The 13,390-nt window shown below is 42.5% G+C and overlaps 1 long non-coding RNA gene across 1 annotated transcript in view; it reads right to left on the reverse strand.

Annotated features, from left to right (window-relative positions):
• Positions 1 to 9,135, reverse strand: part of LOC146346696 (uncharacterized) — a 45,357-nt gene extending 36,222 nt beyond the window's left edge. The window contains exon 1 of the long non-coding RNA XR_014789828.1: positions 9,102 to 9,135. This is a non-coding gene — a long non-coding RNA (uncharacterized LOC146346696). The remainder of the gene's footprint in view (positions 1 to 9,101) is intronic.
• Positions 9,136 to 13,390: the final 4,255 nt, after the last annotated feature.

Here is a 13,390-nt window from a genome sequence, read left to right on the forward strand (position 1 = left end):
GCCAAAATATAGACTTTTTGCTTTACAATATGGACATGGAGTTTCTGAGAACCTGCCATTTTCTTAATGGCATTGGCATTAGCTAAAAAATCTGCACCAGATAAATAAGGCAGATGTAAATGATTGCACCAGAGAAATGTGATGGTTTAACATTTTTAATTTTAGCCTCATATGTTTTATTCTTGGTTTAGTTAACAGACTCTTTTATAAAGGTTAGACATTAGTAATATGGAATTTATCATTTACTTAAGTTTGTTGCCTCCAAATTATTGGTCATTTTCTTTGATTTTTATTTAATTTGTCCATTTCTACTTTTGTAATATAGTCAATATGTTCTCTGTTATATTGTGACAACCTAGAGCTATAAACAATAAAAACTGAACTGATTTATGATGCAATGCTATTTAGAATATGATCTTCTACACTGGAGATATACCACCACACACACACACACAGAAAAAAGCCATCATTTCATGCAAATGAAACCAATACATTTCGCCTTGTCTATCATTTCTGGTCTAGATGGGAAACAGTAGGTATTATTTTGGTTGAAGTCTGCTATTGATAAAGTCATAGACTTTCTGAATGGCTACCAAAAAAAGAAAGGGGAAAAAAGTTCTTTGTCTCTTTCTGCCTGTTCTTTCCCACTCAAGCCTACTGAAATGCCTGAGGTGAAAAGAAAATTAAAAGGCAACAAAACTGCTCTTGGGGGGAAATGAGTTTTCGACTGCACAATGGCTACCAATACAACAATAATAAATAATGAATGTAATATATGTAACATTCCAATGGCGTAAAGCAGGAGGTCTGTGGTAATAAAAAACACAGGAGAGTGGAATGCATTAATCGTTGTGTGCGCATAAGAATTAAAACACATTGTAGGGAAAGGGAGATTAATGTGGCTCTTGGACTCCAGAGAACAATAGAAACAAAAGGTCTTGTGTTCATAGCATAGCCCATATCGATGCCAATCTTGACATCTAACAAAATATAAAAACTGCCCATTTTTACTGGAGACTACCCATAAGCACATTTCAATTAAGGGGTCCCACATAGGCATCAGGTTCAGGTATCACCTGGAAGGGTGCAGGGATCAGTTCAGTGTCAGCTCAGAGTTTGAGTGAAGAATGTTCTATGTTTAGTATGAACAATGCTCTAAAGGAACAATCCTACGCATGTTTAGACAGAGAAAAGGCCTACAACTCCCAGCATGCCCCGGCCAGCATGGTTGGCTGGGGCATGCTGGGACTTGTAGGCCTTTTCTCTGCCTTAATATACAAAGAATTGCACCTTTAAAGATTAATAAGCTTCCTTTATAGTGAATTGTTGGGGAGGCCACAGAACACCACTCCTCCAAAAGCTTCCATGATCTGGCAGCTTCTCTGACTCATTCTCTCATCTGGTGATTATTCGACTCATTCACTTGTGTCAGTGCAGTTGCTTGACTCTGCCTGGGCCCTATGGAGAATGGCAGCAGAAAACACCTTCTAAATGCTCGGAGAGAACATTTGCATTTTCTCACAGAACAGCATTGAAGTTCTTGTCTTAGTTTTTGCATCCTCTGAAACCCATTTCAGTAGTTTATACGAAAGTTAGATGATAAGGATCTCCTTATTGCTGCAGCCCATTTCTCACAAACATGAATTTCAATCATACTTTGGCAGGTTACAGGGTAAACATGCAGTTCTCAGTTGCAGGCTTTGGTAAAGCCTTTGCAGGGAAGGAAGGAATCGCTGTTTTTTCTTTTTTCTTTTTTTTGTTTCTGATTCTCCCCTGCCTTCTGATTCCTCATGCAACCTCTCCTATGGATGGATTTTTCTCCAACCAGCTCCAAAAACTGAAATAAGTCCAGCAAAGGCAATGGGGTGGGGTGTGGGGGAGGAACTGTGAACAGGGGTTGCAGGGGATACTTAGTGGGTTGGGAAAGGGTTAAGCACATGCCCTACCCACTTCACTCTCGAAAGTGCCTTCACACTCTTCCTCTGTATTACCATTAGCCAGCAACACATATTCGAAGAGCACTTATTTGATGGCATCTGCTTGACATGAAGAGAACATACAGTGATGCAAAACTACAGGTTCAATCTGCAGAGGATGCACAGTGTCACATGTCACATTTATTTCTTTGATTTATATCCCACCGCTCCTCATGAAGAGCCCAGGGCAGCTAATAAACTTAAGAATAATACACCATATAAAAAGGTAAAAAGGTAAAGGTGTCCCCAACCAGTCGTGTCCGACTCTAGGGTGTGGTGCTCATCTCCATTTCTAAGCCGAAGAGCCAGCGCTGTCCGAAGATGCTTCCGTGGTCATGTGGCCGGCGCGACTGAACACCAAGGTGCACGGAACACTGTTACCTTTCCCACCAAAGCGGTACCTATTTATCTACTTGCAATTTCTTGCTTTTGAACTGCTAGGTTGGCACTTGGCAGGAGCTGGGACTGAAGACGGGAGCTCACTCCATCACGCGGCACTTGGGTCTCGAACTGCTGTCCTGCTGACCTTCCGGTCTACAGTTCAGCGTCTTAACCACTAAGCCACCGTGGCCCCCTAATACATCATATAGACAACATTAAAATCATGACTCTAAAATCACAACTATATAATGAAATACAATAAAACCATCAACACAATCAGTCAGTACAAAAACACAAAACGAAAAACAAATAGGGACTTGCCAATAACCTACAAGTCTGCACAAATAAATAGGTCTTTAACGGGCACCAACAGTGTGCGAGACAGCCAAATCTCTGTGACCTGTGACAAAAGACAGACTCATGTGCAGGCATGACTGTAGCTTTTGGAAGACTGAACAATCACAGATAGAGCAGCTTTGGCCAAGCGGCAGATAATGCAGTCAGCAAGAAAGAGGCAGACACGGGTTTGTGTTTTTTTCTTGGACACAACTTTGTTCATTTTGAGATCAGCTAATATGGGGGGAGGGGTGGGAAGCCCCCGCTCTCCTCTTAGTCCTCTGCCAAATCCCACCCCCAAATCTTATGAGAATGGAAAATCCCATTTCTTGCAAGGCTTTGTATCCTGGCTCCACTTGGGATGACCGTTGTTGTGAGATTTCCTCCTGGGGCCCGCAGCATCTCTCTCTTAGGAGAGAGGGGAGACTGAAGAAACTGGCCTGGCTGCCCATTTAAGTGGTCTGCTCACTCATGAGTCTTCTGTTCTGCCTTGATGAAGCCCTGTGCTTGGGGATACAGATAGGCTAACCACAGGTCCCATCTCCAGCACTAGCCCAACATCTGCTGGGTGGTTCCCATCCTGCCCACTATGCCACTGGGGGTGGGGGGAACCCTGTCCTTGCACACAGCATGTTGGGAGAGCTGCATAACTTCATCGTGTCTGGGCCTGAATCCCCCCACCCCTTTCATTGTTCTACCTGCAAAGCTGTGACAACTGGGTGCATCAGTGATGAACTTGTACATATTTTGACCCAAGGAAAGTTAAAAAAAACAACAACAACCATGCCCATCCTAGCATGAAAAAAAAAAATCCTTTGTGCCCCCCAGTGGAGTAACCAGCTTTTGGAGGCAGCTGGATGGGTTTTGTGGCCTGCCTGGCCAAACTGAGGCTAAGCCACGTATGACAAGGCCTTATGTAGGCCTCTGCCAAACTTACCTCACTCCCAAACCTCATGAGACTAGGAAAGCCCATTTCTTGCAAGGCTTTGTATCCCTGCTTCTCTTGTGATGACTGCAGCCTCCCAATCATTGTGAGATTTCCTTCTGGAGCCCGCAACACCCAGGAAGCTTCCCAAGTAACGCGTGTCATGGCTGCTGTGCAAAAGGGGCAGGTGGACAGGCGGACAGTGCCCTGCAACCCTTCTGTCACAAGAAACGTTCCAGGTGTCACATAGGCCATGACAAAATGAGGGCAATCCGGCTCTGCACACAGCACTGAGTTATATAACCCGCTCTGCATACAGCACAAATGCTGCGCGCGCAACCTAGAGTGACCTGGTGCAACCTGATGACGTGTATCTTAGAGCTTGTTAGAAGTGACCTTATAAGGCAACGTATCTGTATGGTGCGCTGTGACGTATATCTCCATATAAAAGCTAGCCTCACCTTACGCACGAGGCTCTCTGTTCCCTTGCTTACAGAGCCCAGTGCAGGCCTAGCACGAAATAAAGCTTGGGCCTCCAGCTAGACATCGAACTAGTGAGCATGTTCCGCTCATGCCACACTTCTCCTCTTTGCAGGAGCTGCTATGGGCTGGGGAGCTCTTCCTTAGTGCCTAAAGAAACATACTTTTTTATTCTTATTTCCTCATGCTCCCATTTTGTGTGAATCATTTGAATCCAGAGAGCAGTCAATCCTGGGACAAGGAGCATGGCAGATAGAGCTGGGCATTAAGAGGTTCCTGTGCCACCGTCTCCAAGTCTGTAAATGGATTTCAGATTTCTTTCAAAGCCCTTTCTGAGAAAGTAGCATTTGTAGTGAAAGAAGAATGGCAAAGCCCGCTTCCTGCCGGTAGAAAGAGCCAGCTCATATTTTAGCCTTCTCCACAAAGAAGTGATTTGTTGTTTTTTTCAAAACTCCAAAGCTGCTTATTGCAGCAGCCTCCTGAATAAGCTGAAATGTAACTCCCCAGATCCTAATATTAGGGAAGCACACATAAGCACGTTGAGGATTAAGCACATATTTGAGCATGAAGATCAGTTGATGCTAGGCAGAGCTGGGCAAGCCTCTCTAAGGGCTCTTTCACATGGAGATTTACCCTCGACTGAGATTGCTCTTTCATGGAAGTTTGGGGGCTCTTTACATGATGCCGTGATCATTCAAGGCATCTTCTGCACTAAATGCCCTTTGTTCCATTTTTAAATAGATCGCAGATAACGAGCTATCAAATTACCACCTTGTGTTCCGCTTCAGTTTCCTCTGTGAAAAGAGGAAAAGCGGCAAGAAGGGGAGCGAGATCAATGAAAGACAATGGAAGACTCCAATATGGGGAGAAGGAGAGGGAAGGGGGGGAAGGAAGCACGTGAAAAAGGGAGTCATCGTGAACCTTGCCACATTTAAAAATGAAGCAGAAAGACCGGTTTTAAATGCAGGGTTTTAGGCTGATGTAGAGATGCCTGTGTTTGAGTGCCTGAAAAGAAATCACTGCCTGAAACTAGAATTGCACGATCATGCACAAGGAGCAAGCTCATTTTTCCCTCTCTCGGGTGTTTCAGTTATTTGTAAACTCAAAGGAGAAGAGGAAACAATAGTATTATGGCTATGCTTTGTATATTGTCAGATTCACTTGAATTGAAAAGGACTAAGATACCACAATTTTATGAAGATTTGTATCGTAGTTAACAGCATCAGATCATACCTTTTAATCTTGAGCAGGGCAGGGTGTCTTTGGCAGGGCAAGCTCTAGCTTTAGGCAGGGTGAGGTTGCTTATCTCAGTCAGCAGTTTAAAGAGCAAACAATTTAGAATATATTTACATAGTGTTGAATCAAAATTTATGTTGGCTCAACTGGGCTGGCAGAACTGGACTTCCCTGCCCCCTCCTTCCTATAGTAGCCCCCCCCCCCAGCACCCTGAAGATGCCACACGGAGTAGGAATGTATGAGGATTTCATTCTGTTCACAGATCATGCGAGCATGTCGCATTCATCATCCCAAATGCAAGCACCAGGGCTTTTTTTTTTTTTTTTTAGAAATGTTTGCAAATTTCCAAATTTGCAATCGCATTCAAAAAAAATTTTTTTTTAAATGTGCACTTTGAAATGCACATTTTCTTTTTTAAAAATGAATTTTCATGCTTCAGTCAATGGGGGAAAACTGCCTATGGGAGTGAGCTGAAATGAGCTTCAAAGACATTTTCGAAGAATTTAGGCAAGCTCAAAAATTGCTGCTTCTCCCATCCCTAGTCAGGAGACTGTGCTGAATGAGGTGAGCTGTGGGAAGAAGAGGGGGATCTTCTGCAAATGGAGTCCTTCCTGTCTTGTGGGAGGCAGATCCTGGATCCAACCCAACAGGTATAATGTTGCATTATATTTTTTACCACCAAGGAGATGCCCTTTGGATTTCCTGTCTCTCAGGCATCAAAACGTATCTGGGGTCTTTCACAGTGGCAAGACTTAATTTTGTTACAAGCCTCGGCAATATTATGTGAAAGGTCTATTCCTTTTCAGAGCAATTGGGAGGGAGGAATTTGCCTTCATCCCCTTGCCAGACTGAAGGGGATGAAATAAATTGCCTTATCATCTGGGACTGAAGAGTATCTGATTCCTCTTCAGGCAAAGAGCAAGATATATCTGATCAGATCTGGGTGGGCCACTTTATCCACTTTAACATAGGAAACCCTGTGATATGTCCCTGCTGTTTCTCAGCTTTACTGCTTCAAAAAGCAAGAGGGGGGGGGGAGAGAGAGAGAGAGAGAGAGAGAGAGAGAAATACTACTCTCCTTCCTGCTGCTTCAGCCAAGCAACATAATTTTCCAAAGTACTTTGGGCTTTTCTCCACTAACCTTGCTTTCCCAGTCAATTAGTCCTCCTGCCTTAGCTTATGTAATGCAAGTTGATCCTATCACAGCAGGAGAGGGTTAACTTCTGCAACAATCCACTCCTTAATGCAATTGAAGGAAGATTATCTCAATCACCAGTGTTATAGAGCCACAATCAGTCTTCATTTGCACAAGCCTGAATAGCATAGATATAGTCCTAATTAAGTTACCCCAGGTTAGTATAATGTGTGCTGTCTAATACATAACTTAGAAAAGGGGTTTTTTTTCCCCCACCCCACAAACATCTGATAGATGAAGCAACTTCTGAGAGTTGAGTTAAAACTGAAGCACAGTTACGACATTGTTATCCTACCCCCCCCCCCTCCAAGTTGTTATGGGTAACTGCACAGGGGCCTTTGCACACCCATTTTTTCCCCTTGCAACAAGCTTGTGAGGTCCGATAGGCTGAGACATAGCAACTGGCTCAAAGTCACCCCAAAAGCTCCATGGCTGAATGTTAGGAATGGATTAATTTGTCAATTTCAGTTTCTTTCCGTTTCTCATTTTTTCCAATCTTAAATTCAGTTCGTCCCAAACTATGAGAATTTTTCCAGTCTTATGTTCAGTTCATTCCAAATGTTGAGCATTTTTTTAAAGTATGCATGAAAATCTGTATACATATTTCTGTGCATTTCTCCGAATACATGTATTTTTGTATACAATGGCTTGTGTGCCATTGCTTATATAGCCAAAACAGTACAACAAAAACACAAGAAGGAGGCATCAGTGGGTTTGGGGGAACCCCAAGGTTTATAGAAGTGCAAAACATGTTTAGAAAAGAAAATTTTCAAGGAAGAAATGCTTGGAAAAGCCCCATGACTCATGAGGACTGAGCATGTCAGTGGCCACAGAAAGCTGGCTGACTGTTGAGGGGGAAGGAAACCGAAAGCCATGAGGGAGGGAGAATGGAATGGCGTATCCTGGAGCACTTCACTCCACAAAGCAACGTGTTGCATGTTTCACTTGTTATTCTCTAATGCAAGGCTGCAGGTGGTCCCAAGGTGGCCCCAAGCAGCCCCCAAACACCCAGCATCTGCAGCTGCCAGCTGCTGAAAACATGGGGGGGGAGAAAAAAAAAACAGTGCTCTACAAAAAGGCTCTGTGGTTTCTGCCGTACAACAGGAACCTCATTCCTAGAATATCCCAGGAAGCAGTGGTTGAAGGTTCCTCCCTACTTCCTGGGATACTCTAGGAATGATGTTCCTGCTCTATGGCAGGAACCATAGAGCCTTTTTTCATTTTTGTTTTGTGGTGATTGCGTTATGGTGGCTGGGGCGAGGTGTGGTTTTTTTTACCACTTTGATCTTGTTGATGGGGTGAGTGTGAGAAGAGTGTATGCGTGCATATGTGTGGCACTGGCCATCCCAGCAAACATCTGATGCAGCCCCCGGGACAAAAAAAGGGTATGCATTCGTGCCCTAATGAATGTTCCCCAAAGGCTAAAGATAACCCCACTTCAGCCAATGGTAAGGTCCTCTGAGGAACTAAACCCCAATAGTCTTTCCTTCCCCTTTCTTTCTTCTGAGCTCTATCAATCTAATATCTTCCAATGAGCATTGACGCACACGGATTTAATGTTTGAAAAATGAGAATATTGAAACAGCAACAACAAACTGCCTGTAGCCCAGGAAAAAACAGTTACTTTCTAGCAAAACCCTTCTCCCCATCCATTCTTCTAATCCCACATATTACAAGTAGCAGCTGTTGAGGCCATTTGTATGACTTTTATGAATGGAAAGTCATTAGACATCTAAGAAGCACAGGTTCCTTTATTGTCATCTTTGTTCAGTTATCTTTATTATGAGAGATGAAGGGATTATGGTGAAAAATGATGGATCAGTTAAACAATAGTGTGTTTATGATTCTTGAAAGACTAAGTAGAAAGGAGTAACTAACACTTTCAATAAAAAGAAGATAATTGAGAACATTTTGTACAAGGCATTAAATACAAAGAGATTACAACAGCTCGCAACAAAAGGTTTGCTGTATACCTAATATTTGAGGAGATTATACAAGACCTTGGGGAGTAATTGAAGACAACACTGCCTCTTCCACAGATCAGTGTTGAACCGTTTCAGCAAATTTCCTGTAAGAGGAGTGAACTTACGAAAAACTTTAAAAAAAGATAAAGCCCATTAAAAGTACTATTTTTCCCAAGGGGGCTTTTACATTTGTAATCTTTCAAACTTCATCTTTCTATTGTGATTAATGTAATGCATCAAAACATAGTTATTTAGATTGGGTCTCTGACAAAGCACCCGACTAGTGGTTTCCCATGGAAAGAAAAATCTTTCAAGTTTGCCCTGCTCCACTTTTTCAAATATGTTATTTATTTATGACAGAAGCAAACAGTTCAGAATTGTAGGTAATGCATATATCAGTCATTTTATCCTATATGTTGTTTTCAATGGAACTTATTTAAATGGTTTGGATCATGGCCTTGGTACTTTTTAAATTAAGAGATAGGGTTGGTTTGTTTGTTTAATCTTGAAATGATATAATTAATGCCAGATTTTGGTGACAAAATCTTTCAGGTTGAAAGCAGTTCTTGGAGCGAGGAGGCAAAAGTTTCATTTTAAAAAAGGCTTACCTTTTTCAGATGCTGTTCACTGCCTATTCACAGTGGATGCTTCTTTCCCGGATTTGCAGTTTTAGTCATCACTTTAAAAACAAACAAACACAATCCAGAGGTGATTCCAGCCAACCAGGGATCATATTGTAAGCTATAATAAAGCCAAATCAGAGTAAAAGTAGGGATGAGGATCCTGACAACACCACAAAGTCAGATTTGACACTTCTTGCCTCACTTGGAATGAATTAATATTTTCATCTTAGTTCACAGCTAAATTCACCCTTCCTGCAAACAGTCACCAAAATGATGGTGCGTGGAACATGGTGAAGTTTTTCCCTTACCAATGTCACTTGAATTTGTACTAACAGAAACATAAGATGAAGCCATAATATTATTTATTGAACTGGCAATTGATGAGTATCAGGGGTTCAATTCCAGACATGGCCAGTTAAAGGATCAAGTATTATCAGATGATGTGAAAGACCTCAGCCTGAGACTAGGGATTTGGAGAAATCTACAATGGATCCATTCCAAATGAGTTTGGATTTCTATAAATCCATCCTGTGGATTCCGCAGTGAACCAGCTTTTCCCCAGTCACACAGACTGGTTTTTCACCTTTGGGTGGGATTTGCACTAATTTGATTAGCACTAATGTACACTTTTGCTAATGCACATTAGTTAATACAAATTAGCACCAATATGCATTTAGTAAAGCGGATTAGTGCATTTCCACAAGTGCACATTAGTGTTAATGATAGAGTAGAACAAAATTCTGGTTAAAAACATCAATGAGCAGATGACGAAACAAGATATGACAATCTACAAAACACAGATGAAATGAATTTAATAAGATCCGTACATCCCTGCCTGAAACTGTAGGAAGCTGCTGCCAGGAAGAATAGACAATATTGAGCTGTACAGAAAATGGACTGACTTCCCATGTTCCTATGATTCAGCATGTACACCACTAAGCTCTGGTCTTTGGAAGAGACTTCAACCATACTAGCAAGGAAGCTTACTTATATCAGGTGGTATTCACTGACCTCCATAAAGGCTAGTCTGACTCTCTAGTCAACAATTAGGAGACTACTCTGGCTTCTTCATGCTGGCTACAGACCACCTCTGCCTATACTTCATTCCCCCTCTGCCATTGACTTAACCCAGCCTGGCCTGGTCTCAGTTCCACAGCAGCTGAGTCTGAAGCTATGGAAGTTATAAGACCATATTATTGATAAGACTGAAGAGCAAGAGGGGCACACACTCTGGCTTCTGCCATCAGCCAGGGGACCTAGGGCCATTGAGAGGCTGTACCCCCTACTTGCCAGGAATAACATCAAGCCAAGGGGGAGAGCAGCCTGGCCCATCTATTGGCCAGAGAAGGAGCAATTGCAAGGAGCTCGTTTCCCCCTCCCTGCCAGAAAGAACATTCTGCTCCATCTGCCTGTAGCTCTGGGACAGCAGAAGTAAGGGGGAGAACACCCTGGCCCCATCCATCAGGCACAGGAACAAGAACCACCAATTGCTGCTCAGGCAGAAACACCAGCAAGGGAAGATCAGCCTGGCCCAAGGGCACTGCGATGCCCGCTCACAGCTCACCGCCTTGTTCTGGCCTTGAAAAACTGGTCGCCTGCCTCTTCCTTTTCCCTCCGCTCTCCTTCCCTCGTGTGTCTTCTTAGTTTCTAAGCCTGATGGCTGGGTCTCTCTCTCTCTCTTGCTGGAGCTGCTTTGGGAGACAACAATTGTCTGAAAAGTGGGATAGAATACAGTAAATAATAAATAAATGCACAAAGGGAATCATTAAGCTGTTTGATTATGTGTAAGAGTTTTAACGAGGAGTCCAGAGTCAAGTTTAAACCACTCTGGTTTGAATGAACCAGCTAAAGTAGACTGGAGATGATTAAAAGATTGAGAGTAGACCCTGGACATCTTTGTGCTCCATCCTTCCAATTCTTTCCTTCTCTAGTGCAAATTCCACCCTCACCCCAACCTCCAAAAGTTTCCATTGTCATCTTTAATTATTGTTCACCTTTACACCTGCATTGACACTAAGGGCATTTGTACAACAGCTTAAAATCCTGCATTTAAAATGGGGCTTTCTGCTTCCATTTTAATAAATGGAGGATCACAACTGACTCCCTTTACATGTGCTTCCTTTTTTGCTTCCCCTTTTCCCCTCCTCCCCACCCCCCTTATCTGAGTCTTCCATTATCTGTCATTGATCTCGTGCCTCTTCTTGCCGCTTTAACTCTGTTGATGGAGGAAACTGAAACGGAACACAACGGGGTAATTGATAGCTCATTATCTGCAATCTATTTAAAAATGGAACAAAGGGCATTTTGTGCAGGAGGGTCACAGCAGGGTTACGGCGTCATGTAAACAGCCCGCAGACTTCCATGAAGGAGCAATCTCAATCACAGGATAAAAGCTCGGTGTGAAGTAGCCCTAACCATCATTAACACTAACCAAATTTTCTCTGTGCAAGCCTTCTTCAAACCCTGGTTGAGACAGAAGCCCTGATTAGCATTAACCATGGTTAGCATCGGTCCTGATGGTTAAGGCAGGACAGTGAAGGTGGAAATTCGTATCAGGGAGTTTTCAGGGAGTGAAAATTCAGGGACTGGAAGAAATGGGAGTACAAAAGCCCAGAGCCCACTTTCAATCTTTTAACCATGGGTAAAATATAGTTAGCATTATGTCTGCCCAGGACCATGTTCTAGTTCTTCATAGAGCAGAACTCTTAACACGATGGATATATACATATTCTTAGTTTTTACATAGTATTTAAGAAAGCACAAATGATTGCTTCTCCACAATATGTAAGGATAAACTGGATTAGTGATGAGTCTGCAATAAATTGTCTCCTTCAAACACTTTTTCAAAACAGATGTGTAATTACACGTCTATGGAAATAAATCTAATTTGTACATTATTAATAAAATGAAAACAAGCCCTTTGGGACTTCTTTTTCTCATTTAATAATAGAGGGTTTGATACCAGGTTTAATGTGTCTTGTTTAAAATGTGGACTTTAAGTCTTTTTGATCTGAGTATATTCCAGTTGGGCCACAAAGCTTTGATATGTGACTTTATTAAAAACATAAACCAGGAAGGCAGACCTGAGAATATTTGACTGCTGAAAGCTAAATGGCTCCATGATTTATTGTTGACATGACATTCCAGTCAGGAGTCCAGAATCAGGTTTATTCTACTCAGGTTGGAATGTGGGTGGGCCCCTTACAAAACAATCCCCACGGTGTAGACCCTGACCCAAGTAATTGCTTCACCATGACAGTAAGAAAGTATGAAATAATTATGTAAGGCTGCAATCCCAGGCACAGTTATTTGGGAGTGAGATCCATGGCACTCAGTTGGACTTCCTTGGAGAGCAAATAGGCACAGACTGGACTGTATGCCTGACAATGAGGAACCCAACTGTAGATTAGGTGACTGATATTGTCTCCCATTTTAAGAGCTCAGTATGCATTCAGTCTTCTAAAAAATTATTCCAAGGAATAAAAGATAAGTAAATATTTTTGGTCAATTTGGAAGAGTCCTTACTTCAATCCATGAAGCCAAACATGGAAGAAATGGCACTGTGAACTGGGTGGAACTGAAGCCAATGAATCTGAATTGTCCAGCTGAATAGCGGCCAGACTCCGCAGCATTAGACACTGAAAGCCTAATTTCTGGAGGCCGGCTCGTTGGCTCCAGAAGAATAGCTGTGTTGCAAAACGACATCAGCACAGAGCGTCATGTTGCATCTCAAAGACTAACCATTTATTGTAGCATTAATTTTCATAAATGAGAACATGACATGAAGTGAACCAGGAATGGGTGCTGTGTGTTTCTTCATTGTTCGCTTCATATGATGAAACAGTCTTTTTCACAAAGTTTTTTCAGTAAGTGTGGTGGACTTTTCAGTTGGGCTCAGCAGAAGATTCTCAACCTCAGGAGAAAGTTTCTGGATTCTGGCACACTCATAGGAGTGGAGGGGGAAGGTGAAAAGTAGGGAAGGAAAAGACTGGGTGGAGAATTGCAGATGACCTTGAGGGTGCGGGGGAATTACTTTTTCTTTTTTTTTAGCAGTCAGAGGTGTTTAGAGGGTTCTTTTAAAACTTCCCTCCATCTCTTTCTTGCTTTAAACAGTTTTTGCTGCTGCCTTCCTGCACTGGTAGCAATCTTCCTCCATCAGGGACAATCTTGCCCCACAATGCACCTGTAGCATCTTTTCTCAGTTGCATTGTGGGGAGAGATGACCTCTGACAGAGAGAGATTGCTGCCACTATGGGAAAATGGCAGCAAAAAAA

This window comes from Heloderma suspectum, chromosome 4 (assembly GCF_057233095.1).
Source record: "Heloderma suspectum isolate Gila_16-S chromosome 4, 16-S_ref, whole genome shotgun sequence".
NCBI classification, from domain to species: Eukaryota; Metazoa; Chordata; class Lepidosauria; order Squamata; family Helodermatidae; genus Heloderma; species Heloderma suspectum.